The sequence below is a fragment of the Pristiophorus japonicus genome, chromosome 6 (assembly GCF_044704955.1).
Source record: "Pristiophorus japonicus isolate sPriJap1 chromosome 6, sPriJap1.hap1, whole genome shotgun sequence".
NCBI classification, from domain to species: domain Eukaryota; kingdom Metazoa; phylum Chordata; class Chondrichthyes; family Pristiophoridae; genus Pristiophorus; species Pristiophorus japonicus.
The window spans coordinates 235,104,025-235,131,997 of record NC_091982.1 but is presented as its reverse complement, the minus strand read 5'-3'; the positions used below and the strand labels follow the sequence as shown (position 1 = coordinate 235,131,997).

Sequence of the window (27,973 nt, the reverse complement as noted above, 5' to 3'; positions counted from 1 at the left end):
ACTCCCTCAATAGCAAGAACATCCTTCCTTAGATTAGGAGACCAAAACTGAATACAATATTCCAGGTGAGGCCTCACTAAGGCCCTGTACAACTGCAGTAAGACCTCCCTGCTCCTATACTCAAATCCTCTAGCTATGATGGCCAACATACCATTTTCTTTCTTCACCGCCTACTGTACCTACATGCCAACTTTCAATGACTGATAAACCATGACACCCAGGTCTCGTTGCACCTCCCCTTTTCCTAATCAAGGAGGTGTGCATCACCCGTGCCATTACAGGAGCTGACGACTGTTGGATGGACCACCGTCTAACCCAATCCATCATAGACATTAACATAGCCCCAAAGCGGAGGGGACAGCAGAAGCAGTGCCGCAAAAAAGTCAATGCCAGGGCAGTTAAAGACCCAGCTAAGAGAGCCCTGTACAGCCAGCACCTCACAGCTAACCTGGCATGCCTTGATGACCCTGAGATGCTGAATGCCCACAGCACTTGGTCTGCCCTCCGGGCCTCCATAACCAGTGCCTGCGAAGAGACAATTGGTCACCTAACCCGAAAACACCAGGATTGGTTTGATGAGAATGATCAGGAGATCCAAGAACTAATAGATCGCATGCGCAGAGCATTTCAGCCTCAAGCAACAACCCCACTCGGGAGCAGCAAAGCAACATTACAGGCAGTTCAAGGCTGAGGTCCAACAAAAAACCCGGGACCTAAAGAACAGGTGGTGAATGGAGAAAGCACATACAACAACTGGCCGACAGCCATGATGTGCGAGGATTCTTCATCACAGTCAAGGCCATCTATGGTCCAAACTCCCAAGGCCCCACCCCACTGCTGGCCAAGAATGGGAAACACTAATCAAGGAGACCGAGGCTGTCAGGGCCCGCTGGAAAGAGCACTTCAAAGATCTCCTCAACCGGGACTCTGCCTTTGACTCGAGTGTTCTCGACTCCATCCCGCAGCATGCAACCCGCCACCACCTCAGAGAAACCCCAACGTTGCATGAGGTAGGAAAAGCCCTAAGACAGCTCAAAAACAACAAGGCTACGGGAGCGGATGGAATCCCTGCTGAGGTGCTAAAGTATGGCGGAGAGGCGCGGTTGGCGCGGATACATGACCTCATCTCTCTCATCAGGAGGGAGGAGAGCATGCCGGGAGATCTCAGAGATGAAGTGATCATGTCCATCTTTAAAAAAGGGGACAAGTCCGACTGCGGCAACTACAGAGGAATCTCCTTGTTATCAGCCACTGGGAAAGTCGTCGCTAGAGTTCTCCTCAACTGTCTTCTCCCTGTGGCCGAGGAGCACCTCCCGGAGTCACAGTGCGGATTTCGACCCTACGGGGCACAACGGACATGATCTTTACAGCGCGACAGCTGCAGGAAAAATGCAGGGAGCAGCACCAGCCTTTGTACATGGCCTTTTTCAACTTTACAAAGGCCTTTGACACTGTCAACCGCAAGGGTCTATGGAGCGTCATCCTCCGTTTCGGATGTCCCCAAGAGTTCGTCACCATACTCCGCTTGCTCCACGACAACATGCAGGCCGTGATCCTTACCAATGAATCCATTACACCCAATCCACGTCCGGACCGGGGTCAAACAGGGCTGCGTCATCGTTCCAACCCTCTTCTCAATCTTCCTTGCTACCATGTTCCATCTCACAGTCAACAAGCTCCCGCTGAAGTGGAACTAAACTACAGAACCAGTGGGAAACTGTTTAATCTTCACCACCTCCAGGCCCAGTCCAAGACCACCCCAACCTCTGTCGTCGAGCTACAGTACGTGGACGACGCCTGCGTCTGCGCACATTCTGAGGCTGAACTCCAGGATATAGTCGACATATTTACTAAGGCGTACAAAAGCATGGGCCTTATGCTAAACATCCGTAAGACAAAGGTCCTCCACCAGCCTGTCCTCGCCGCACAGCACTGCCCGCGCCCCCCGCCCCCCCCCCCCACCCCCCCGCAGTCATCAAGATCCACGGCACGGCCCTGGACAACGTGGACCATTTCTCATACCTTGGGAGCCTCTTATCAACAAAAACAGACATAGATGAGGAGATTCAACACTGCCTCCAATGTGCCTTCGGCCACCTGAGGGAAAGAGTGTTCGAAGACCAGGCCCTCAATCTGCCACCAAGCTCATGGTCTACAGGGCTGTAGTAAAACCCGCCCTCCGATGTCTCCGTAAGATCCTACAAATCCCCTGGGAGGACAGGTGCACCAACATCAGTGTCCTCGATGAGGCCAACATCCCCAGCATTGAAGCACTGACCACACTCAATCAGCTCCACTGGGTAGGCCATACAGTTCGCATGCCAGACACGAGACTCCCAAAGCAAGTGCTCTATGCGGAACTCCTTCACAGCAAACGAGCCAAAGGTGGGCAGCGGAAACGTTACAAGGACACCCTTAAAGCCTCCCTGATAAAGTGCGACATCCCCACTGACATGTGGGAGTCCCTGGCCAAAGACTGCCCTAAGTGGAGGAAGTGCATCCGGGAGGCCGCTGAGCACCTCGAGTCTCAACGCCGAGAGCATGCAGAAATCAAGCGCAGACAGCGGAAAGAGCATGCGGCAAACCAGTCCCACCCATCTCTTCCCTCAATGACTATCTGTCCCACCTGTGACAGAGACTGTGGTTCTCATATTGGACTGTTCAGCCACCAAAGAACTCACTTCAGGAGTGGAAGCAAGTCTTCATCGATTCCGAGGGACTGCCTGTGATGATGATGAGATAAGGTGGTTAAGAAGGTATACGGAATGCGTGCCTTTATTAGCCGAGGCATAGAATACAAGAGCAGGGGGTTTATCCTTGAACTATATAAAATACTGGTTAGGCCACAGCTGAACTACTGCGTGCCGTTCTGGTCACTGCATTACAGGAAGGACGTGATTACACTGGAGAGGGTACAGAGGAGAGTTACGAGGATGTTGCCGGGAGTGGAGAATCTTAAGTTATGAGGACAGATTGGATACGCTGGATTTGTTTTCATTGGAACAGAGGAGGCTGAGGGGAGACCTCATTGAGGTGTATAAAATTATGATGGGCCTAGATATAGAGGATAGGAAGGACCTATTTCCCTTAACAGAGGGGTCAATGACCAGGGGGCATAAATTTAAAGTAATTGGTAGAAGGTTTAGGGGGAATTTGAAGGGAAATGTCTTCACACAGAGGGTTGTGGGGTCTGGAACTCACTGCCTGAAAGGGTAGTAGAGGCAGAAACCCTCACCACATTTAAAAAGGTGTTTGGATGGGCACTTGAAGTGCTGTAACCTGCAGGGTTACAGACCTAGAGCTGGAAAGTGGGATTAGGCTGGATGGCCTCTTGTCGGCCAGCGTGGACACGATGGGCCGAAATGGCCTCCTTCCGTGCTGTAAACTTCTATGATTCTACGATTCTATGAATATGTTTGACCAGAGTTGTGATGCGGGAGCAAGGAGAAGACACATTGGTTTAGATCTTCCGATCGGCATCATTTGACCTGGTTACCATGAATAGAGTCATGCAGGCTTTAAAGTAATGCTAACCGGAAAATCCAGGCTACTGGCCTTAAAAAAAAAATTCAGAACTGCGACCACAACATGAAACAAAATGGCCACCATTTGTCTGCTGAAAATAAGAGGCTAAATAATATTTAGTCAAGGCAGCACAACCCAAATGTAATTCCACTCCTCCTCCCCTGCAGTTCTGCTGAAGGCATTGATTCCATTTTGGGATGAGGTTCCAAAGATTCATTGCTTTGTCCAAGTGGACATTATACATGTGTGAGCCTTGACCATAAACGCCAGAAGGCTATTCAACTGTGAGAGCATCAGAGTCTATCCTTATTGGGCCCTCGCCCAATGGCCTCACACACCCATTTCCTGCAGGGATTGACGGATAACAGTCAGGAGCAGATCCTTGGCCAATTTTTCCCTTTTCTATTGCTCCTGCCACTGATCTTGTTGAGGTCAGCAAACTCCGTATACACCAGAGATCAAACATGTGGCCTCCCTGGACCGTATGGCTCAGCTACTCACTGGATGGAATCTCTGAGATGTTGCCCAAACGTGTAAAATTATATTTTTATATTTTCGCACCCGTTTATCTCTGGGAATTTGGTCCAAATCCAACCCAGACTGAAGAGGTGAAAGTCTCCTTTATCCTAAAGCCCAAATCCGATTGGGTGTGCCTCCATAGCACAAAAACTGCTCTTTGTCACTAAAGGATAAATTTGCAGATACTGCACTTATATCAGCCAATGGCTCAATGGGTAGCACTCTTGTTTCTGGTGTCACAAAGTTGTGGGTTCAAATCCCCCTCCAGAGACTTGAGCACAAAAATCTAGGCTGACACTCCCAGGGGAGTGCTGCGCTGGCAGAGGTACCATCTTTCGGATGTGACGTCAGACTGAGGACCTGTCTGCTCTCTCAGGTGGGCGTAATTGATCCCATGGCACTATTGGGAAGAAGAGCAGGAGGGTTATCCTTGGTGTCTTGGCCAATATTTATCCCTCAATTAACATCACTAAAACAGATTATCTGGTCATTATCACATTGCTGTTTGTGGGAGCTTGCTGTGTGTAAATTAGCTGCCGCGTTTCCCACATTACAACAGTGACTACACTTTAAAAAGTATTTAATTGGCTGTAAAGCGATTTGGGATGTCCCAGAAGTTGTTAAAGGCGCTATTTAAATGCAAGTTTTTTCTTGCCTTACCCATGCTATACCCATCCCCCACTCCCTTTGAGTGTAGCTCCCCTGAGCACAGGGTCGATGAATTTTCCTGCAAATTAGCAATTTAACTCAGAGAGCAATTGAACTCACAGGAATCTCCGGTGAGGAAAATGGAAAACTGTTTCTGGTGCGGTAGGGAACACTGTTCTGAGGTTTGGGAAGTGGGCGGGTGATCAAAGCTCCCTTTGGAACGATTTCCACCCCTCATCCTTTGAAGTGAAATCACAAGTGCGTGTATAAAGTTTGCTTTAAACAGCACACAGCTGGAATCTTCCCCATTACTGGGGAACTTTCCTCTGCGGTTAATTGAGTACCAAAACATCCCGTACAACGGCGCCGCAGCCCCTCGCCATGATAACCAGCAAAATATGCAAAGAAAAATTTAAAACAAAAAGTGAATTCAACTTCTCAAATTGCCATATTTGGATTTGAACTCACTGTCTCCGGATTACTGGATGCACTACCGTACCCTGACGTCAGAAATGAGTTGGCTTATTCAAATCTGGGTTTTTTTTTAACAGGAAGAATTACTTTTAATAGGTTAAAAATTTGGCTACATTGGCTAACAGAGTGAATATACACCTCTCAAATTTCTGCAGAAGTCGAGTCAGAAGTTGCAGGTCTGAGCGCCAGATTACAACATCAGACGGCAGCAGCAAGAGGTCATGCCAGGCCCTCAGTGAGGCAACATAGTTAATTTAGTCAAGATCATTTTCCCAAAGTAGCTTACGGAAAATTGTCTTTGCAAATCAATTATTGCTGAAGCATTTCGAATCCACAGGCATATGATTTTGGGGGGTGTGAGGGCAGGGGGGAGGGGGAAGGTCTGTCAGTTTGTCATCTGGAATTATTTGTATTGAATCCGTATAATCTTCAGCCATCACCTGTTCTCGATCAGCGATGATCTAATTGCATGGAGCAACAGGCTCGAGGGGCTGAATGGCCGACTCCTGTTCCTATGCTCCTATGTTCCCAGATCGCACTCTCTTCTCTTTGATCTGGAATATAAGAACATAAGAACATAAGAAATAGGAGCAGGAATAGGCCATATGGCCCCTCGAGCCTGCTCCACCATTTAATACGATCATGGCTGATCCGATCATGGACTCAGGTCCACTTCCCTGCCCACTCTCCATAAGCCCTTATCCCCTTATCGTTCAAGAAACTGTCTATTTCTGTTTTAAATTTATTCAACGTCTCAGTTTCCACAGCTCTCTGAGGCAGCAAATTCCACAGATCCACAACCCTCTGAGAGAAGAAATTTCTCCTCATCTCAGTTTTAAATGGGCAGCCCCTAATTCTAATATTATGCCCTCTAGTTCTAGTCTCCCCTATTAGTGGAAACATCCTCTCTGCATCCACCTTGTCAAGCCCCCTCATAATCTTATACATTTTGATAAGCTCACCTCTCATTCTTCTGAATTCCAATGAGTAGAGGCCCAACCTACTCAACCTTTCCTCATAAGTCAACCCCCTCATCTCCAGAATCAACCTAGTGAACCTTCTCTGAACTGCCTCCAAAGCAACTAAATCCTTTCGTAAATATGGAAACCAAAACTGCACGCAGTATTCCAGGTGTGGCCTCACCAATACCCTGTACAACTGTAGCAAGACTTCCCGCTTTTATACTCCATCTCCTTTGCAATAAAGGCCAAGATACCATCGGCCTTCCTGATCACTTGCTGTACCTGCATACTAACCTTTTGTGTTTCACGCACAAGTACCCCCAGGTCCCACTGTACTGCAGTACTTTGCAATCTTTCTCCATTTAAATAATAACTTGTTCTTTGATTTTTTTTCTGCCAAAGTGCATGACCTCACACTTTCCAACATTTTTGCCCACTCACTTAGCCTGTCTATGTCCTTTTTCAGATTTTTTGTGTCCTCCTCACACATTGCTTTTCCTCCCATCTTTGTATCGTCAGCAAATTTGGCTACGTTATACTCGGTTCCTTCCTCCAAGTCATTAATATAGATTGATAATAGTTGGGGTCCCTGATCCCTGCGGCACCCCACTTATTACTGATTGCCAACCTGAGAATGAACCATTTATCCCAACTCTCTGTTTTCTGTTCGTTAGCCAATTCTCTATCCATGCTAATATATTACCCACAACCCCGTGAAGTATGCAACAATCCCGTATTGAACAGCCACACGGAACCCAGCAGGGAGAAGAGTGATAGAGCCGTTAATTCTCCTCCCCCACTCCCCCCTCTCCCCCCCCACATCCCATCCACCGCATTCAACAGTCGCTCCCTCCACCACTGCCGCACCGTGGCTGCAGTGTATACCATCTACAAGATGCACTGCAGCAACTCGCCAAGGCTTCTTCAGCAGCACCTCTCAAGCCCGAGATCTCCACCACCTAGACGGACAAGGGCAGCAGGTGCACGGGAACACCACCACCTCCACGTTCCCCTCTAAGTCACACACCATCCTGACTTGGAAATATATCGTCGTTCCTTCATCATCATTGGGTCAAAATCCTGGAACTCCCTCCCTAACAGCACTGTGGGAGCACCTTCACAACACGGACTGCAGCGGTTCAAGAAGGTGACTCACCACTATCTTCTCAAGGGCAATTAGGGATTGGCAATAAATGCCAGCCTTGCCAGCGACACCCACATGAACAAATTTTTAAAAACAGCTGAAATGAGTGTGGATTGCCCCTCTACTGAAAGTTCAAGTGTTACCCACCTTTTTACTGATTAAATTGTGTTTCTTTTACCTTTTTCCCATTGGGAACTAGAAAATATTGCTGTTGTATATTGTTCGATCAATAAAAAAAATTACATTTTGCTGCAGACAATTCTTTCAACATTGGACTGATGTTATTATGATAATTAGATTTGATTACTATGTATTATTCAAGGTTATTGAACTGCATTTTTTTTGATGGCTATGGAACTGAGCCCGGCAGAGCCGGGAGTCGGCAGCATCTGTTGTTTAGTTAAGTGATCTCACTGGGGACAGTGATAGGGCCGCTGCAATGGGCCTCCCTTGTCAGCCGTGGCTCAGTGGGCAGCACTCTTGCCTCTGTGTCAGAAGGTTGTGGGTTCAAGTCCCACTTCAGAGACATGAGCATAAAAATCTAGGCTGTCACTCCAGTCCAGTGCAGTGCTGAGGGAGTGCTGCACTGTTGGAGGTGCCGTCTTTCACAAGAGATGTTAAGGCCCCGTCTGCTCTCTCAGGTGAGCGTAAAAAAATCCCATAGTGCTATTTCGAAGAAGAGCAGGGGAGTTGGCCCCAGTGTCCCGGCCAATATTTATCCCTCAATCAACATCACTAAAATAGATTATCTGGTCATTATCACATTGCTGTTTGTGGGAGCTTGCTGTGCGCAAATTGGCTGCCGCATTTCCCACATTACAACAGTGACTACACTCCAAAAGTACTTTGTTGGCTGTAAAGCGCTTTGTGACATTCTGAGGTTGTGGAAGGTGCTACAATAAGTATTTCTTTCTAAAGAAGAAAAAAAGCCCCACTCAGGAAGGCGTTTCACTGCACCTGATTTGAGAGCGCTTGAAAGTGACACTGAGTGGCTTGAATGGAAAGTGTTCCATCAGCACAGAATGGACAACGAGAAAAAGGAAAATGATTGCCCATTTACAAACAGCATGCAGGAATGAAAAGGATGGTGTTCCTCAATGTAAGTATGCATTGCGTTACCCAACCCAATAATTGATGTCCTGTAGGGGTGGGCTTGCCTACAGCCAAAATAAAACAACGGAGCCAAGGATAGTGGCCACCTCCTGCCCCGCTAGCTCTTCCCCTCCAGAGATGTGCACACCCCCACATTTACATTACCTGCGACCAGAGTGGTTCTGTACATAGCGTTGCAATGTAAATGGGGCATCAGGGGACATCGACAGATTAAGTGAATGTGCAAAACTATGGGAGATGGAGTTCAATGTGTGGAAGTTTGAGCTCATCCACTTCAGCTCTGAGAGAAAGACAAATCAAAATATTTTTGTAATAATGAAAGACTTGGCGGGAGTGGGGGGGGGCGGAATTTGTCCACTTAGCGCCGCCCGTTAGCGCCAGTAGATGCCGCTAATGAGGCATTGAGACCAGTACCGACAGGCCCAGGCGAATCCAGTGCCATACACCAAATCGGGGTCCCCCACCTCTCCCCCGTAGTGCTGCTGGTAACGGTTATTGCCAGGGACCTCGATGCCAGTGAGATCGTGACGCCAGTGAGTGTGCAACCTTTAAATAACGTCCCTGCAGCCGGCATCCTGATGCTGCACACCAGCTCTCCCTGTCGGTGTTTACTCCAGGCAGCGAGCTAAGTGGCTCAAAGCAATTAGGCAACACGCTCACTGAACGCCCGATTTCCTTAATTGCTTTGAGCCACTTAGCGCACTGCCTGGAGTAAACACCGGCAGGTACGGTGCCTCCCTGGTGCCAGGGTCAAGGATGTCACAGAGCGGATGCAAGGCATTCTGAGGGGAGAGGGTGAACAGCTAAAGGTCATGGTCCACATCAGGACCAATGACATAGGTAGAAAGAGGGATGAGGTCCTGCAGGCAGAATTTAGGGAGTGAGGAGAAAAATTAAAGGGTTGGACTTCAAAGGTAATAATCTACGGGTTACTACCGGTGCCATGTGCTAATGAATACAAGAATAGAAGGATAGAGAAGATGAATGCGAGACTGGAGAGTTGGTGCAAGAGGGAGGGCTTTAAATTCCTGAGGCATTGGGACCATTTCTGGGGGAGGTGGGACCTGTACAAAGGTTGCACCTCAACAGCTCTGGGACCAATATCCTCGAGGGGAGTTTTGCTAGTGCTGTTGGGGAGAGTTTAAACTAGTTTGGCAGGGGGATGGGAACCTGAGAACAAATTCAATAGGGAAGGAAGTAAAGCTGAAAGTGCAAAGCAAGAATGTAGAAAGTGAATTTGTAAGAAAAAGGAAATAAGGGTTAGTAAGTAGTAATCAAGGAGGTCTTCCTGTACTAAATGGTATATACTTCAGTGCAAGGAGTATAGCGAAAAAGGCGGATGAGCTGAGAGCACAGGTAGACACTTGGGAGTGTGACATTATAGCCATTTCAGAGACATGGCTGAAAGAGGGGTAGGTTTGGCAGTTCAATATTCCTGGTTACAGGATTTTTAGACAGGGCAGAGAGGCGGGTAAAGCATGGGGGGGTTGGGGAGGGTGAAACATAGAAACATAGAAACATAGAAAATAGGTGCAGGAGTAGGCCATTCGGCCCTTCTAGCCTGCACCGCCATTCAATGAGTTCATGGCTGAACATGCAACTTCAGTACCCCCTTCCTGCTTTCTCGCCATACCCCTTGATCCCCCTAGTAATAAGGACCTCATCTAACTCCTTTTTGAATATATTTAGTGAATTGGCCTCAACAACTTTCTGTGGTAGAGAATTCCACAGGTTCACCACTCTCTGGGTGAAGAAGTTCCTCCGCATCTCGGTCCTAAATGGCTTACCCCTTATCCTTAGACTGTGACCTCTGGTTCTGGACTTCCCCAACATTGGGAACATTCTTCCTGCATCTAACCTGTCTAACCCCGTCAGAATTTTAAATGTTTCGATGAGGTCCCCTCTCATTCTTCTGAACTCCAGTGAATACAAGCCCAGTTGATCCAGTCTTTCTTGATAGGTCAGTCCCGCCATCCCGGGAATCAGTCTGGTGAACCTTTGCTGCACTCCCTCAATAGCAAGAATGTCCTTCCTCAGGTTAGGAGACCAAAACTGTACACAATACTCCAGGTGTGGCCTCACCAATGCCCTGTACAACTGTAGCAACACCTCCCTGCCCCTGTACTCAAATCCCCTTGCTATGAAGGCCAACATGCCATTTGCTTTCTTAACCGCCTGCTGCACCTGCATGCCAACCTTCAATGACTGATGTACCACGACACCCAGGTCTCTTTGCACCTCCCCTTTTCCTAATCTGTCACCATTCAGATAATAGTCTGTCTCTCTGTTTTTACCACCAAAGTGGATAACCTCACACCTATCCACATTATACTTCATCTGCCATGCATTTGCCCACTCACCTAACCTATCCAAGTCGCTCTGCAGCCTCACAGCATCCTCCTCGCAGCTCACACTGCCACCCAACTTAGTGTCATCCGCAAATTTGGAGATACTACATTTAATCCCCTCATCTAAATCATTAATGTACAGTGTAAACAGCTGGGGCCCCAGCACAGAACCTTGCGGTACCCCACTAGTCACTGCCTGCCATTCTAAAAAGTACCCATTTACTCCTACTCTTTGCTTCCTGACTGACAACCAGTTCTCAATATGTCCCACCCCCTATGTATGCTACCTGTGGAGGGACATGGTCCTGTGCCATTTCTTCCATGGTACAGTTAATTGGCTGTGCACCAGCAGCTTTAAACCCACATTGTGACTTTGAATGGGCACTCAAGTACTGGGCACACAGTATTACGTGTGCACCCCGGCTCTGGCACCCAGAGAGGTCAGTACCCGTTACAGCGTGTTCCCACTTTATGACATAGGGTGGGACCGCTGCGAAACGAATGTGTGTACCTCCCTGAATAACTCCAATGTTCTCCACCCGGTATACCGGTGTGGGTCGGGCTGTCCCACCCATGACCGGCATCCTTAATACTATTCCCATAATAGTGTGGTTAGATTTCCCACAATCTACTGGGACAGTGTAGGCTTCAGAGGCTAGGCGGAGCTGGCACAGGCTTAGTGAATTGCTGTACGGGTGGAGGGCTGCGAAGTGCTTGTTCCTGATCCAAGAGGGGACTACACCTTGTTTTAAATCCTCCAGGTTGTTGCGGCCCTAGCCCAACAACCATGCCCCATACAATACGCACACCTCATTCTGTGCAGCCTGGTCAGAAGCGTTTCTATCCTCCCGTATAAGTGCATTCACTGTCTGTGCATGTTTTTCCAGCTCAGCCACTATTTCTTTTAAATGGACAGTCATAGCCTGGTCCTCATGTAATTCTGATCCTACTACGGTATTCTCCTGTTTTTGGATTTTTCTTAATTGGGTCTTTAAACTGTTTATCTGTGTTTGCAGCTCTATGTCATCTGGACTATTTATTACAGAGATGCTGTGTTGTAGGTAGTGAAAACTTCGTTTGTGATTCCCCTTCTAGGTCTCCCTGAACCCATGGTGTCCCTAGCGTTTAGGGTGTATAGATCTGCTTTATCTACATTTCCAAAGTCTAACTCATAAAATTTCTTGAACATGTCTCTAAGTAACGGAACCAATGTCCTGGGGGGAGCGTTTGCTAGTGCTGTTGGTGAGGAGTTAAACTAATATGGCAGGGGGATGGGAACCAATACAGGGAGACAGAGGGAAACAAAAAAGAGACAAAAACAAAAGACAGAAAAGAGATGAGTAAAAGTGGAGGGCAGAGAAACCAAAGGCAAGAAACAAAAAGGGCCACTGAATATAAAAGGGCTGCAGGAGGGGTAAAAACTAAAAATCATGGTTTAAAACTAGGATGAAAACACTCTACCTAAACACACGCAGCATTAGAAATAAAGTAAATGAGTTGACGGCACAAATCATTACAAATGGGTATGATTTGGTGGCCATTACAGAAACATGGTTGCAAGGTGGCCAAGACTGGGAATTAAACATACAGGGGTATCTGACGATTCAGAAAGATAGGCAAGAAGGGAAAGGAGGTGGGGTAGCTCTGTTAATAAAGGATAGTTGTGAGGGATGATATTGGCTCCAATGAACAAAATGTTGAATCATTGTGGGTGGAGATTAGAGATAGTAAGGGGAAAAAGTCACTGGTCGGCGTAGTTTATAGGCCCCCAAATAATAACTTCATGGTTGGGCGGGCAATAATCAAGGGAATAATGGAGGCATGTGAAAAAGGAACGGCAGTAGTTATGGGGAATTTTAACCTACATATCGATTGGTCAAATCAAATCGCAGGGGGTAGCCTGGAGGAGGAATTCATAGAATGCATACGGGATTGTTTCTTAGAACAGTATGTAACAGAGCCTACAAGGGAGCAAGCCATTTTGGATCTGGTCCTGTGTAACGAGACAGGAAAAATAAACGATCTCCTTGTAAAAGATCCTCTCGGAATGAGTGATCACAATATGGTTGAATTTGTAATACAGATTGAGGATGAGGAAGTTGTGTCAGAAACGAGCGTACTATGCTTAAACAAAGGGGACTACAGTGGGATGAGGGCAGAGTTGGCTAAAGTAGACTGGAAACAAGGACTAAACGGTGGCACAATTGAGGAACAGTGGAGGACTTTTAAGGAGCTCTTTCATAATGCGCAACAAAAATATATTCCAATGAAAAAGAAGGGCAGCAAGAGAAGAGATAACCAGCCATGGATAACCAAGGAAATAAAGGAAAGTATCAAATCAAAGACCAATGCGTATAAGGTGGCCAAGGTTTGTGGGAAACTAGAGGATTGGGATTAAAATAAACTATTACAGCAATGAGGAGGGATGATATGTAAGAGGGATCATTAAATGAGGCCATATGGGTCGAACTGAAAAATAAAAAAGGGGCGATCACACTGCTGGGCATATATTATAGACCGCCAAACAGTGCGAGGGAGATAAAAGAGCAAATATGTAGGCAAATTGCTGTGAAGTCCAAAAACCATAGGGCAGTAATAGTAAGGATTTTAACTATCCAAATATTGATTGGGACAGTGGCAAATGGAATGTAATTCGGAGAAGTGTGAGGTAATGCACTTTGGGAAGGCTAATAAGGAAAGGGTATACACATTTAACGGTAGGCCACTTAGAAGTGTAGATGAACAAAGGGACCTTGGAGTGCTTGTCCACAGATCCCTGAAAGTAGCAGGCCAGGTGGATAAGGTGGTTAAGAAGGCATACGGAATGCTTGCCTTTATTGGCCGAGGCATAGAATACAAGAGCAGTAAGGTTATGCTTAAATTGTATAATACACTGGTTAGGCCACAGCTGGAGTACTGCGTGCAGTTCTAGTCACTGTATTATAGGGAGGACGTGATTGCACTAGAGAGGGTGCAGCGGAGATTTACGAGGATGCTGCCTGGAATGGAGAATCTTAGTTATGAAAACAAATTGGATAGGCTGGTTTTGTTCTCATTGGAACAGAGGCTGAGGGGAGACCTTATTGAGGTGTACAAAATTTTGAGGAGCCTGGATATAGTGGATAGCAAGGGCCTATTTCCAGTGGTGGAGGGGTCAATTACAAGGGGGCATAGGTTTAAAGTAGTTGGTGGAAGGTTTGGAGGGGATTTGAGGGGAAGCTTCTTCACGCAGAGGGTTGTGGGGGTCTGGAACTCACTGCCTGGAAAGGTGGTCGAGGCAGAAACCCTCACCACATTTAAAAGGTGCTTGGATGGGCACTTGAAGAGCCGTAACCTGCAGGGTTACAGGCCTAGAGCTGGTAAGTGGGATTAGACTGGATGACCTCTTGTTGGCTGGCGCAGATACGATGGTAAGTACATCATGGAATCTAATACGGCCAGAGTGATCTCCTGGACTAGTTTCGATCACTTGGATGGGTCTGAGAGGAATTTTCCCAGATTTTTTTCCCCAATTGGCCTGGATTTTTATCTGTTTTTTTGCTTCTCCCAGAAAAATCGCATGGCTCCGGGTGGGGTGGAGTGTAAAATGATGCGATACATGGGGTATCGCGGTTGTGTGGGGTGGACTGGTTGGACTGGATACACTTTACCTGTCCGCCATTGTTCATTGTTCATAGGTTTATATGTAACCTTCAGGGCTGCTGACCGAAGCCGTGTGGCTCTTTGTCGGCCGGCGCGGACATGATGGGCCGAAATGGCCCCCTTCTGCGCTGTAAATTTCTATGTTTCTATTTCCCATGTTTTGGACACCGAACCTCAAGTAAAATAGATTGGCCTTGGAAGGGGTATGGCACAGATTCAGCAGGACTTAAACAGTAGGATTGTCAGGACAGGTTGCATAAACTTGGTTTGTATTCATTCTGGCCTTGAGGCCTTGATGCAGGAGTTTGGATGTTTCCATGGTAACATGCTGCGTGCTTGAAGGAAAGCTGCCCCATACCCTATTTACCACTCATACGGCTGGATTTTCCGGTCCTTTGCACTCCGGGTTTTGCCCGGGAGCGGCGTGAAAGGCGGCGTTCCGGTCTCCAGCGCCCCGTCGCGATCCTCGGGTCGGGTTTTGCAGCAGCGCTCAGCAGCACCGCCGGGAAGAGCTGCGCCGGGAGTGCGTCGTCTCTCGTTGCGACACCGTCCGAGGTGTGACTCGAGCCCGACCCGTCCGCCTGGAATCGCGCCTCGCAATCACCGCCTGGGAAACCAGAGCGGCCCAGCCATGCCGGCGGCGGTGAGGAAGGTAAAGTGCGGTAACGGTAAGTGCCAGTGTTTGTTCTTTTAAATGTTTTAACGATTTGTGTTGTGGTGGCGTGGGCAATGTTTTGGGAATGCTTTTGTGGGTTTTTTCCAAGGTCCCTCCCAACCCCCCCACAAGGCCTCTCTCGGAGCGCACACGGCCTGATGCTTTAGTTCGCGAGTTTCCCATTTTTGCGCCTCGAACAGCGCCTCCCTTCGTGCTGCGCTTTCTGACGCAGGGCCCAGATGGCGAAAATTCCTTACCAGAGCGCAGACTATTCCCGGCCGGTAACTTTTCCACCCCGGCTCCATTTTCGCCCCGAAAACGGAAAAGCCTAAAATCCAGCCCTTGCTGTTAATATTCATTTTGTGGCCCTCAAAGGAAGAGCGTGCTGAGTGGGCCTTGGCACAATTTGCCCCAAACCCATGTGCTCGGCCTACTGAATGCCCTGTGGAAACTTAATATAGCACCTGTATCCCCTTAAAACCCGGTTATTTAATGTGGGAAATAAAAATTGGTGTGCAACCTTGTCAGATGCTTTTAATTTTTACAAAGGTGCAACAAAATCTGGGATAATATATTTAGTCGTATCAAAGAGATCCGAAAGCCATTTAGATTATCAGCATAATATCTATTCAATCCAGATTGGTCAAGCTTTAAGTGGTAAATCTTGGCGAGTCTTAAAATGAGAGTTTTGTCCAATCTCTGATCAACAGAGATTACAGGCCTATTTTGAGCCTTCAAATAGCTTATGCGATCTTTATCTCCCTTTTGAATTTTAGAAACGTATGCTTCTCCCGTAGATGGCAGTAATCATCCATTGTGCAAAGGCTCGTTAAATAAATGCTGCAATACTTACAATAAACCCTCCTGCGGCATTACTGCATCAGTGATTACCAAATTCTGCAGCACTGGAAGGGGAAAAAAAAATATTATTCCGGTTAAAACCATGCTAGCTTTGGTCAAAGTAACTTTATTTTTACCAACAATGCCAGACAGGTAACGACCCTCTGGTCCATCCAGTCTATCCCACACAACTGCGATGACTTGTGCAATTTAGGAATCAATTTAGGAATCAATAAATGAAATAGATAGTCCATTTCAATAGTTCACCCATTCAGTCCATCTTCTATCATCCCTCTTATGTTCCTTCTGTCATCGTGCTGACCTGCTTTCTTCCATTCTCTCAAGAGATTACATGTTTGCGGGGATGGGAGGAGGAGAGGTTTGAGGAGGGGTGGGAGAGGGGGTGTGGGGGGAGGGACTAAGTGTCTAGTCATGATGCTCTGGCCATCATGGGGTGTGGGGCAGACTTGATGGACCAATTGGTCTTTTCCAGCCCACCAATTTCGTCTTTATTTGCCATTCCCGGTTCTGGTTTTCATTCATTCCTCCACCTGTTCATCTCGTGTAGTCTTCAACAGTGAGGCAATTCAACCATGAGTGGCCTCCCAGCTGAGCACAGTCCTGTCCTCAGCTGAAGCGTGCTTTCTAATGAGGTCACTGGATCTTTGACCAGGAGCGAGCAGCAATTGCCTCGGCTTAAATTGCAACAAAAAAAAAAAGATTTGGGGCTGCAAATTTGGTTGTGCAGCACCTCTGTTAGTGCCCTGGAGGGGCGGTAATGAGTCTCGAATTTCTGACCACAGAACTGCGCAGCTTGTAGCGTCCCCGCCAGGAAATTTGGTGCCGGTTTTGCGGCAGAGCAGAACACTACCGCATCGTTGTGTACTTTCAGTCAGATCACAAAGTCAGTCATCGTGCAACGACCCGCTCGCACACGCTCGCAAAATTAGGTGTGGCCGCCTCATTTAGCGTCCGCTCCTAATCACGCCAGAGAAACCAGATGGTCTCACCTTCCGCTGGCACTATCTGCAGCCTATGTTATGGGAGGGAGGATGAGCATTAATCAGAGGTAACACTGAGTGCAACGTTTCCACAGAGCATACTGACTATAAAGCGGCAGATATATCTGCAGTTACAGGGTCCTTTCAACTTGAGTGAAATAATTTAATGCGGGCATTACTAGTTCACCAGTGTCGCCTACTCCATGCTCTGGTTATGCGGCATCCAGATTTATGGGCTGTTGGCCATGTCGGGCCACAAATAAATTAGAGTCTGTAGATGTCTGGTCAGGAGTCCTTACCCGCCATGGGTTTACAGGCAGCAACGCTCAGATCTCCAGCTCTCTGAGGAGCAGTGTGTGAGAAGGCTGCGCTTCCGAAAGGAAGGGCTGACAGAGATGTGCCGTCTCCTACAGGCAGACCTGCAGCCTCACATCGGTATCAGGATTGCGCTGCCCGTCGCAGTGAAGGTCACTGTGGCGCTGGCCTTCTATGCTTCCGGCTCCTTCCAGGCTGCATCAGGGGACAAATACAGGGTCTCTCTATACGCTGCACATTTGGCAGCTCACAAAGGCTCTCTACGCCCACAGTATGGACTTCATAATGTTCGCAATGAGCAGGGAGAGCCAGAATGAGCGGGCATGTGGACGTGGCAGGATTGCGGGCTTCCTGAGGGTTCAAGGAGCCATTGACAGCACACACGTGGCCTTGCGAGCACCATTCAAGAACACCGAGGTAGTCAGAAACCGAAAGGGATACCACACGCAGCGCATCCTCGCAGTGAATGCCCGCTATCCTGGCAGCGCCCATGATGAGTTCATCCTGCGAGAGAGCACTGTGCCACGATTGTTTCAGCCACCACGGGAAGGCTGCTCAGCAACAATTGATACGGCCTAGCCACCTGGCTAATGACCCCCCTCCGCAACCCCACCACAGAAAGCGGAGCAACGCTACAATGACAGCCATGCGGCCACCCTCAATATCATCAAGCAGATAATAGGGGTGCTGAAGCAGCGTTTCTGATGCTTGGATCGCTCTGGAGGCAGCCTTCAATACTCCCCTCAGCAGGTCTCGCAACTCATTGTGGTGTGCTGCATGTTGCACAACTTGGCCATAACGAGGGGAAAGGCATTGCCAGTGGGGATCACAGCCCCACTTCAGGAGGAGGAGAACGAGGAACAGGAGCCTGGTGAGGCCCCGAATGGCCAGCCACACCAGGAAGAGGAGCACCATCCATGGTGGGGGCAGATGGTGATGGTGCCGGTGCAGGAGCCACACATCAGCGGCTCATAATGCATCGGTTCTGCTGAATGGAGGAAGCAGAGGGCTGCAGCTAATACTGACCGCGCTATGGGCTACGATAATGACACATCTCCATGAAAGTTCACAATCATACACAAGACGCCAATGCAAAACGGTCAAGCTAACATTTTTTTAACGACACCGACGTAGTCACCTCAAACAGCAGAACAAAACCCCGCACCAGCAAGTAAAATAAAAACGCAATGTCCCGTTGAAAGACCATCAAACACAACGTCTGGACAAAGGCCCCTTCCATCAGTCACCCCCGCCCGGCAGCATCCATGTGACATATTAGGCACACACACTTAGAATGCGTCAAACAATGCAACGACATATTTACAACCATTATTTACACGATGAGGACATCTGTCCATGTGGCCAAAGCCTTCAGTCAGACATCCTCTGGCATTTGCCACTCCTTACCTTGAACCCCCACCCTCCCACCGCCCCTCCCATGCCGAGTGCTCCTCCTCAATGTGGCCTCAGTACCTGCAGCAAGTCTGCTTGAGGGCTGCTGTGTGTGAGGGAGACAGTACAGATGACCTAGCGGGACGCCCTGGACCAGCTCTGGGCCTGGAAGGCCCGTCTGCAGACTCCACCATCTCAGCCTCGCGGCAGCAGTCCCAGATGGCTCGGGTGTAGACAGAGTGGCAGTGGTGGGAGCCGGAATGCCGTCAACTTGAGCAAGGGCAGCACCGTCCATTTCCAGCAGCCCACTGCCACTCACCCAGGGCGGAGCCTCAGCATCCGGAGCAATATGTGTGAGCACAGATTGCTGGCCTGCTTCAGCACCGTGCCAGCAATCACCGACAGCAACACATCACCAAATCCTTGCGTGGCTTGGTCCTTGGTGATGCGATTGCTGCTGCTACGGCAACCATGGCACGTGCCATCCCCTCTGGACACCACTGTCGCTTGTTGAGCCCATCTCCCTCCGTAAGCAGGCAAGGATGGGCTTGGTGGATGCCTGAGAGGCACGGGCAATGCTTGAGGTGGCCTCCTCAATCCCAGATCAAGTGCATCCGTGCTCTGCGGGACCTTCTCCAATGCACTCAGGAGCTCACGGTGCATTTGCATGGACTCCCTGGACAAAGCCTCCAAGTCTAAGTCCGCGTCTTCCTGTCTCTCAGCAGGACTCCTGGGATGACTCACCCTCCGAGGAGTTGGCCCCCGAGCTTCCCCTCGCTCTGCGCATTGCTGTAGGCCACTGGGGCCAGGAGCCTCAGACTCTTCAATGTGGTGTCCCCACTCGGTGGGAGTGATGGAAGGTCCCGCTCAGTCAACAAACTGTCGTCCCCCTCCCTCGTCATCTCCTCCGTCGGCTGATGTTGACGGATCACGGGCAGACTGCTGCGTTTCTAGCTCATCATCTGTAAGCACAAAGCAACAGAAGTGTAGTTTAACAGCAGGGGAGGAGGCAGGGAGGTAAGAAGAAGGTGGCACTGGACATTTATATGTAAAGGAGGTAGGCCTTTGCTATCAAGGGTCATGGATCTCACAAAAGTTGCAAATGCCATTCACATACCATAAGAAACGTAGGAAATAGGAGCATGAGTCAGCCATTTGGCCCCTCGAACCTGCTCCGCCATTTAATAAGATCATGGCAGATCTGATCATGGACTCAGCTCCACTTCCCTGCCCGCTCCCCATAACCCTTGACTCTCATCGTTCAAAAATCTGTCTATCTCCACCTTAATATATTCAATGACCCAGTCTCCGCAGCTCTCTGGGGCAGAGAATTCCACAGATTTAAAACCCTCTGAGAGAAGAAATTCCTCCTCATCTCAGTTCTTATTAAGAATAAGGGGTCGCTCACTATCACTATCCACAGAGGCTCTGCTTCGCTGCCCGCTACCGTGCCAACTGGTGTGCCCATGGGGGCGACACTCACTCCTCGACCTCGGTGAGGTCATGTATATCAGGCTCCCCTCCTCCGTTATGCTGCTGTTCTCTCCGATTGTGAGCTAATTTCGTCTGCAATAAGAAAAACAAGAAGGTGCGAGTGAGTGTGCAGCTTATCGTGTGGCACATAGAGAGTAGCTCTTACTGTCTGGGCATGTGCAGATGTACATCATGTTATGTATTGTCCATGTGCATTAAATGTATAGTTACAATGGTGCACCACAAGAGGCACTGTGGTGGGAGACCGGAAAGTAGCTGCGAGACAGAGTATTAAAGGCTGCCCACCACACCTGAGGGGCACGCTGGAGTTACACAATAAAGGACCAAGGTCACAGCAGTTACTACGACACCAGACCGTGAGGAGTCAGTGATTTGAGTGCTACATACATCACAAATTGGCGACGAGAACATGGATGAGCTCTTCACGCAACCATGGCTACTTTGGGCACGCTAAAGGATTTCACAGAGGGTAATGACTGGGATGGCTTTACGGAAAGGCTCGAGTACTATTTGTCATGTATGTAACCTTTATGTAACCTTTATGTAACAACACTGCAATGCTGTATATACGTAAGAAATGCACACCTTGACCACAGGGGGTGAACTTGTGGGAGACACTCCTCACCTGGTCACCCAGGTATATAAAGGGAGGTCCCACTTAGGGTCATCACTTCTTGGTACTGTGACTAAAGGTTCAGTCATGGAGTGACCTTGTCCATAGAACGTGCCTCATGTGGATTTGTGGTATTGTGTAAGGACTTTACATTGGCGACGAGAAACGGGAATCACCGACCCATGAGAATGGCCACCGGCAGCGCAGATGAACAGTACTGTGTTGGTGAGGACTGGGATAATTTCATTGAGAGGCTCCAGCAGAGTCTTGTCACGAAGGACTGGCTGGGAAATGCAGTGGCCGACAAGCGAAGGGCTCATCTGCTGACCAGCTGTGGACCTAAGACTTACGCGCTGATGAAAGACCTGCCAGCACCCGCGAAGCAGGCGGACAAAATCTTTGAAGAGCTCAGCAAACTAATAGATGAGCACCTCAAACTGGCGAGCAGCGTACACATGGCCCGACACAGATTCTAAACCCACCGACGTCAGGAAGGACAGAGCATACCGGATTTTGTTGCAGACCTCCGGCGCCTGGTCAGCCTCTGTAAGTTCAAAGACGCCTGCAGGGGGGCGATGCTAAGGGATTTCTTTATTGGGGGCATCGGTCATGCTGGGATTTTCAGAAAGCTAATTGAGACCAAGGACTTGACCTTGGAAGCGGCGGGATTGATGGCTCAGACTTTTATGGCGGGGGAGGAGGAAACCAAGATAATATATGCGCGCAATTCTGCCTCCAACGTATCGATGGATCAGGGAGTCAATATCATAAACGCGACACAGAGCCCCGCAGGCAGGCAAGGGCAGTTTGACACACCCCAGGCAGCAAAAGACCCAAGAGTAAGTCTCCAACAGAGAAAATGGCAGGCTGAATGGACATTTACACCTCCCCAGTGGACAATGCGGCCCGGGATGGGGCCATTGACACCCACTAACAGGGTGCTCAAGAGCAGTCAAAGGGACAATCAGCGAGGAATGCCTTGTAACAGCTCTTTTGTTCACAACAATGGGAATCTCAGTTCATGCTGGAGGTGTGGGGACAGACATGCTGCCAGGACTTGCAGGTTTCAACAGTTCGTCCGCAGAAATTGTAACCTCAGTGGCCATTTAGCCAGAATGTGCAGAAAGCCTGTAACCAGGCTAATATACGAGGCGGATGAACCAGATGAGGGGTCTGCGAGGCAGGATGACGCTTGGCGCAAATCAATGGATGCTGAAGTTCAGCGGGTTCATGTGGCAAACATTCACAGCTCATATACCAAAACGCCACCTATGATGATGAAAGTTCTATTAAACGGCATCCCTGTACGCATGGAGCTGGACACGTGGGCCAGCCAGTCACTCATGAGTGTTCAACAATTCGAAAAGCTGTGGCCACTCAAAGCCAGCAGACCCAAACTAGAACGCATTGAGATGCAATTACGGACGTACACCAAAGAAATCATTCCAGTGCTAGGCAGTGCAATGTTGGTGGTCACACACAATGGATCGGCGAACCGGCTGCTGCTCTGGACTGTCCCAGGCAATGGTCCCGCACTGTTGGAGAGGAGCTGGTTAGCTGAGATGAACTGGAAATTGGGGGATGTGCACGTCTTGTCATCTGTGGAGCAAAGTTCATGCTCACAGGTCCTACAGCAATTTGAGTCACTATTTCAAACTGGCGTCGGATCATTCAAAGGTATCAAAGTAGTGATACGCATCACCCCGGACGCCACATCAGTGCACCACAAAGCCAGAGCGGTGCCGTATGTGATGTGAGAGAAAATTGAGAGCGAGTTGGACCAAATGCTGAGAGAGGGCATCATCTTGCCTGTTGAATTCAGCGACTGTGCGAGCCCCATCGTTCCCGTCCCAAAAGCGGATGGCTCGGTCAGGATCTGTGGCGACTACAAGGCCACTATCAACCGGGTGTCCCTACAAGACCAATACCCGCTCCCGAGAACTGAGGATCTTTTTGCCAGACTGGCAGGCGGCAAGCTGTTCACCAAGTTGGACCTCACTTCAGCCTACATGACCCAAGAACTGGCCGACGAATCTAAACTACTGACCACCATCACCATGCATAAGGGACTGTTTGTTTACAACCATTTGGTATTCGATCAGTGGCCGCGATTTTTCAAAGAAACATGGAAAGCCTGCTCAAATCCATTCCCGGAACAATCTTATTTCAGGACGACATCCTCATCACCGGTCTTGACACCGAGGAATATCTCCACAACCTGGAGGAGGTGCTACGCCGACTGGATCGGGTAGGCCTGCGACTAAAGAAGTCCAAGTGTGTGTTTTTGGCTCCCGAGGTCGAGTTTCTGGGCAGGAGGGTTGCTGCAGACGGGATTCGGCCTACCGAATCCAAAATGGAGGCGATTCAACGAGCGCCCAGGCCCTGCAACACATCGGAGTTGCGTTCATTTCTGGGACTCTTGAACTATTTTGGGAACTTTCTGCCAAACTTAAGCACATTGTTGGAGCCGCTACACGTGCTCCTGCATAAGGGTTTTGATTGGTTTTGGGGGGACTGTCAGGAACGGGCTTTTAATGGGGCGCAGAACCTACTTTGTTCAAATAAGTTGTTGACTCTGTACGACGCCCATAAAAAATTGTTTCTGACGTGATGCATCATCTTATGGGGTTGGGTGCATGTTGCAGCAGGGTAATACTGAGGGCCAACTACAACCTGTGGCTATGCCTCCAGGTCGCTCTCTCAAGCTGAACGGGGATATGGGATGGTTGAGAAGGAAGCATTCGCATGTATCTATGGGGTGAGAAAGATGCATCAGTATCTTTTTGGCAGGAGGTTCGAATTAGAAACAGACCACAAGCGGTTAACATCCCTGCTGTCAGACAGCAAGGCTGTCAATGCCAATGCATCAGCTCGCATACTGCAATGGGCTCTCACGCTGGCTGCTTATGACTGCACCATCCGGCACCGGCCCGGCACCGAAAACTGCGCTGACATGCTCAGCATGCTTCCACTGGCCACCACTGAGGGGGCAGCGGAGCAAAGCGCTGAGATGGTCATGGCTGTCGATGCCTTTGACAGCGCAGGCTCCCCCATCACAGCCCGCCAGATCAAAATCTGGACCAACAGAGATCCCCTCCTAGCCTTGATTAAGAAGTGTGTCCTGACGGGATTGGGCGCCCACACACGGAGCATGCCCCGAGGAGGTCAGACCGTTTCACAGACGGATGGATGAGCTCTCCATCCAAGCCGACTGCCTACTATGGGGCAGCCGGGTAGTCATGCCCCAGAGGGGCAGGGAAGCATTCATCAGGGAACTCCACAGCGAGCACTCAGGCATCGTGCTGATGAAGGCCATTGCCCGATCACATGTGTGGTGGCCGGGAATTGATTCAGACCTGGAACATTGTGTTCGGAGGTGCATGACGTGTGCCCAGCTGGGTAATGCCCCCAGGGAGGCCCCACTCAGCCCGTGGCCCTGGTCCACCAGGCCATGGTCACGTATTCACGTAGACTACGCGGGCCCGTTCATGGGAAAAATGTTTCTCATTGTGGTTGATGCGTACTCGAAATGGATCGCGTGCATCATTTTGAATTCGTGCACGACAGCCACCACCGTGGAGAGTCTGCGTGTGGTCTTTGCAACCCACGGCTTGCCGGACATCCTTGTTAGCGATAATGGCCCATGTTTCACAAGCTACGAATTCCGGGAGTTCATGTCGGATAATGGCATCAACCATGTCAGGACAGCACCGTTCAAGCCGGCCTCCAATGGCCAGGCGGAACGTGCGGTCCAAATCATAAAACAAGGCATGCTCTGGATTCAAGGACCCTCCCTTCAATGCCACCTATCGCGCCTCCTGCTGGCCTATAGGTCCCGACCGCACTCGCTCATGGGAGCCCCGCCCGCTGAGCTACTTATGAAATGAACACTCAAAACTCGGCTGTCCCTCATTCATCCAGTCCTGTCTGACATTGTTGAGGGCAAGTGCCAGTCCCAAAACGAGTACCATGACCGAAATTCAAGGGGGCGATGTATAGAAATTGATGACCCCGTATTTATTCTCAATCACGTTTTGGGGCCCAAATTTGAGGGTACTGTAATAGACAAAGAGGGGAATAGGGTCATAGTGGTTAAACTTAACAATGGGCAGATATGCCGCAAGCATCTGGACCAAGTAAAAAAAAGTTCAGCATTGACACTGAGGAACCTGAGGAAGATCATGAGATGGTATTCACACCACCGCCAGTGAATGAGCAACAAGAACATTCAGCAGCATCATAGGTTAAGTCTCTCGGGTGGTCTGCGCTCTCTCATGGAGTGGCGCAGTTGGGGCTCTGGTTGTTGAGCCTTGATATGCGTGTCTGTCACCTGTGGTGATTCCGTGGTGAGTCCCTGCGGTCAGCCCGTACAGGCCGGAATCACCACAGGTGCCAGACACACATACCAAGGCTCAACAACCAGAGCCCCAACTGCGGCACTCCACGAGAGAGCACAGACCACCCGAGAGACTTAACCTATGATCCCAATAAGATGTTGAAGGGGAGGTGATGTCATGTATGTAACCTTTATGTAACAACACTGCAATACTGTAAATACATAAGAAATGCACACCTTGACCACAGGGGGTGAACTTGTGGGAAACACTCCTCACCTGGTCATCCAGGTATATAAAGGGAGGTCCCACGCAGGGTCATCACTTCTTGGTCCTGTGAATAAAGGTTCAGGTCATGGAGTCCATAGAAGGTGTCTCGTGTGGATTGGTGGTATTGTGTAAGGACTTTACACTATTTTATAGCAAACGACCTGACAGGGGACACGAACGCACTAATAGAGAAGTGTACGGCGATATTGCTGTCCAGTTGTGGCGATGAGGTTTACCGTCTCGTCAGGGATTTGCTGGCACCCGCGAGCGCCAAGGACAAGTCATATGAGGAGCTGATTGAACGCATTCATAACAACTGAAACCGAAGGAGAGCATCCTCACGGCCAGGCACAAATTCTACCACCACTGCAGACCTGAGAGCCAGGATGTCACCACATATGCTGCGGACATCAGGAGAGTTGCGGCGCGTGCGATTTTGGCACACACCTTGACGAGGCATTGCGAGACGTCTTTGTTATGGGGATTGGCCATGAGGGTCTCCTTCACAAGCTGCTATCTACTGAACCTACAGTCAGCCTGCAGCAAGCCATCAACATCAGCCGGGCATTTATGACCTCGACTTGCAGCACCAGGCAGATGATCCACACAGTCTCGAACCCGGTAGGTACTATTCACAGGATAGCGCCCATCACGGACAAAACTACAGAACGTGGCTCTGCCCAGGGCAGAGAGCACGGACCTCAGGGTCCTGGAACTCAGAGTCCGCCAAGGGAGGCTAATCGAGTAGCACCATGCTGGCGCTGTAGAGGAAGCCATGGGGCTCACCAGTGCAGGTTTGCGGAGTATACGTGTAATACCTGCCACACGAAAGGCCACCTTCAGCGTATGTGCAAAAGAAACACGACTCACCGTGTGGCTGAGGAGATGGTAAATGATCTGTTATCCAGCGAGGACCATTGCGGTTTGGCTCGACGAGCATCCCAGCCCAGGTAGAAGAAGATGATGCGTTTAGACTGCATATGTGTACCGACGATTCGGCCCCAGTGATTATGGAAGTCAAGATTAACGGAGTCCCAGTGAGTATGGAAGTCAAGATTAACGGAGTCCCAGTGAGTATGGAAGTGGACACGGGGTCGGGTCAGTCGCTGATGAGTCAGGAAACTTTTGATAAACTGTGGATCAACCCAGCTGCACGACCCAAGCTGGTCCCGGTCACGGCGAAGCTGCACACCTACACCAAGGAACTGATACCTGTTCCTGGCAGAGCGGATGTGTAGGTATCTCACGGTGGCGAGACGCACGGTTTACCTTTGTGGATCATTGCAGGCGATGGGCCGACACTACTCGGCAGGAGATGGATGGGGAAGGTCCGTGGGAGCTGGGAAGACTTCATTGCTCCACAGACCGCTGTCCCCCGTGTTCACAGGCAGAGCAGGCCTCCACCTTCGGAACGGATGGCAGTGAAGGAAGCGTGTGTGGGGTCGGGCAGGGCAGCGGCGGCCGTCGACAATCCCCTGCAAAGTCTGAGAGTGAGAAAGAGGCGCTGGAACCAGCAGCAGGGCCGACCGAGCTGGAGAAGAGAGAAGGGCTTCGACGGGCTGCTCCAGCAGGCACTGTCGGCCCGCAGGCAGAGGCGGCCGTTCGCGGGGCTTGCAGCGGGAGGAGCGGTGAATCGGCAGCTCCGGGAGCGGGACTCGCTCGGCGACGTGGTGAGGGCCGGTGCTCCGAGGAGCGGGGCTCGTCCAGGATCGGCTGCGGCAGTGAGGAGGTCGGCTCCGGAGGACGTGTGTGTGTGTGTGTGGCGATCCCGGGCAAAAAGGTCAGCTGCATGGGATGCTCCGGAGGATGCGGCAGTGCGGGGGCCGGTGCGTTGCGGCTCTCGGGTACGTTCAGAGATGGTGGCGAGCCTCGTTGCAGCAGAGTTCTGCAGAGAGAGGCAGGCAGGCACCAGCAGAGCACCTAAAATGCCAGCACCCAGTAGAAACCTCATGGGAAAAACAAAATGGCGTATTAAAAGGGAAATGTACCCAGGAGTCTTAAAGGGGCCTTACACCGTTGGTGGTCCCCACAAAGAGACTTTTGTAAGGGCAAGAGTGAGTCAAAATGATTACTGTGATTTGTATGATGACGTGATTTATGACAAGAGTTAATATTTTGATGCTAAAATGATTACTGTGATTAAAATGATTGAGATGATTGGTGAAAAGAGTTAATGTCACAATGCACAGGTAAAAGGGTTAATGGATCTGTGACTAACATGACTAATGGATTAATGCAATTTCTGATTTTATGTGATTTATGCAATTGTTCAGTGGCTGCAGACAAGCTGCAAAGGCAACTATTTTCTGAGAACAGAGGCAACGCACTAGTTGCCATACCCTGTCTCAGCGCAGCCCGTTACCTCGGGCAAAAAGGGGCAGTATGCCACCACCATACCTCACCCAGTGGAGCTGGGATTTAATAACTCTTCAGTGTACCTGCAACCTTTTGATATAACTCTTCAACGCATACAAATGTACTGTCTATGTGTACCTGCTTTCTACTGGAGATTATGCTTGTGTACTTGTATCACCCATGTAAGGACTGCAAATACCACATGCTTGCATAGGATCGCAAACATAATCTCTACATGGGGGGGAAGAGGGAAGTGGATGGTCATGGAATCACACTCACAAAGCAACCAGGACGAACAAGGCCGAGGTTACCGGCAATTTGCTTTTGGA

At 49.6% G+C, this 27,973-nt stretch overlaps 1 long non-coding RNA gene across 2 annotated transcripts; it reads right to left on the bottom strand.

The window, feature by feature from the left end:
* Window positions 1–5,232: 5,232 nt before the first annotated feature.
* On the bottom strand, window positions 5,233–27,200 carry LOC139265407 (uncharacterized). 2 transcript variants are annotated; one of them, XR_011593554.1, is made up of 4 exons: window positions 26,160–27,200; window positions 19,323–19,540; window positions 15,884–15,935; window positions 5,233–5,720 (listed from the first exon to the last, which is right to left on the bottom strand). It is a non-coding gene; the product is annotated as an uncharacterized lncRNA (long non-coding RNA). The 2 variants fall into 2 exon arrangements; XR_011593553.1 differs by lacking the exon at window positions 19,323–19,540.
* Window positions 27,201–27,973: the final 773 nt, after the last annotated feature.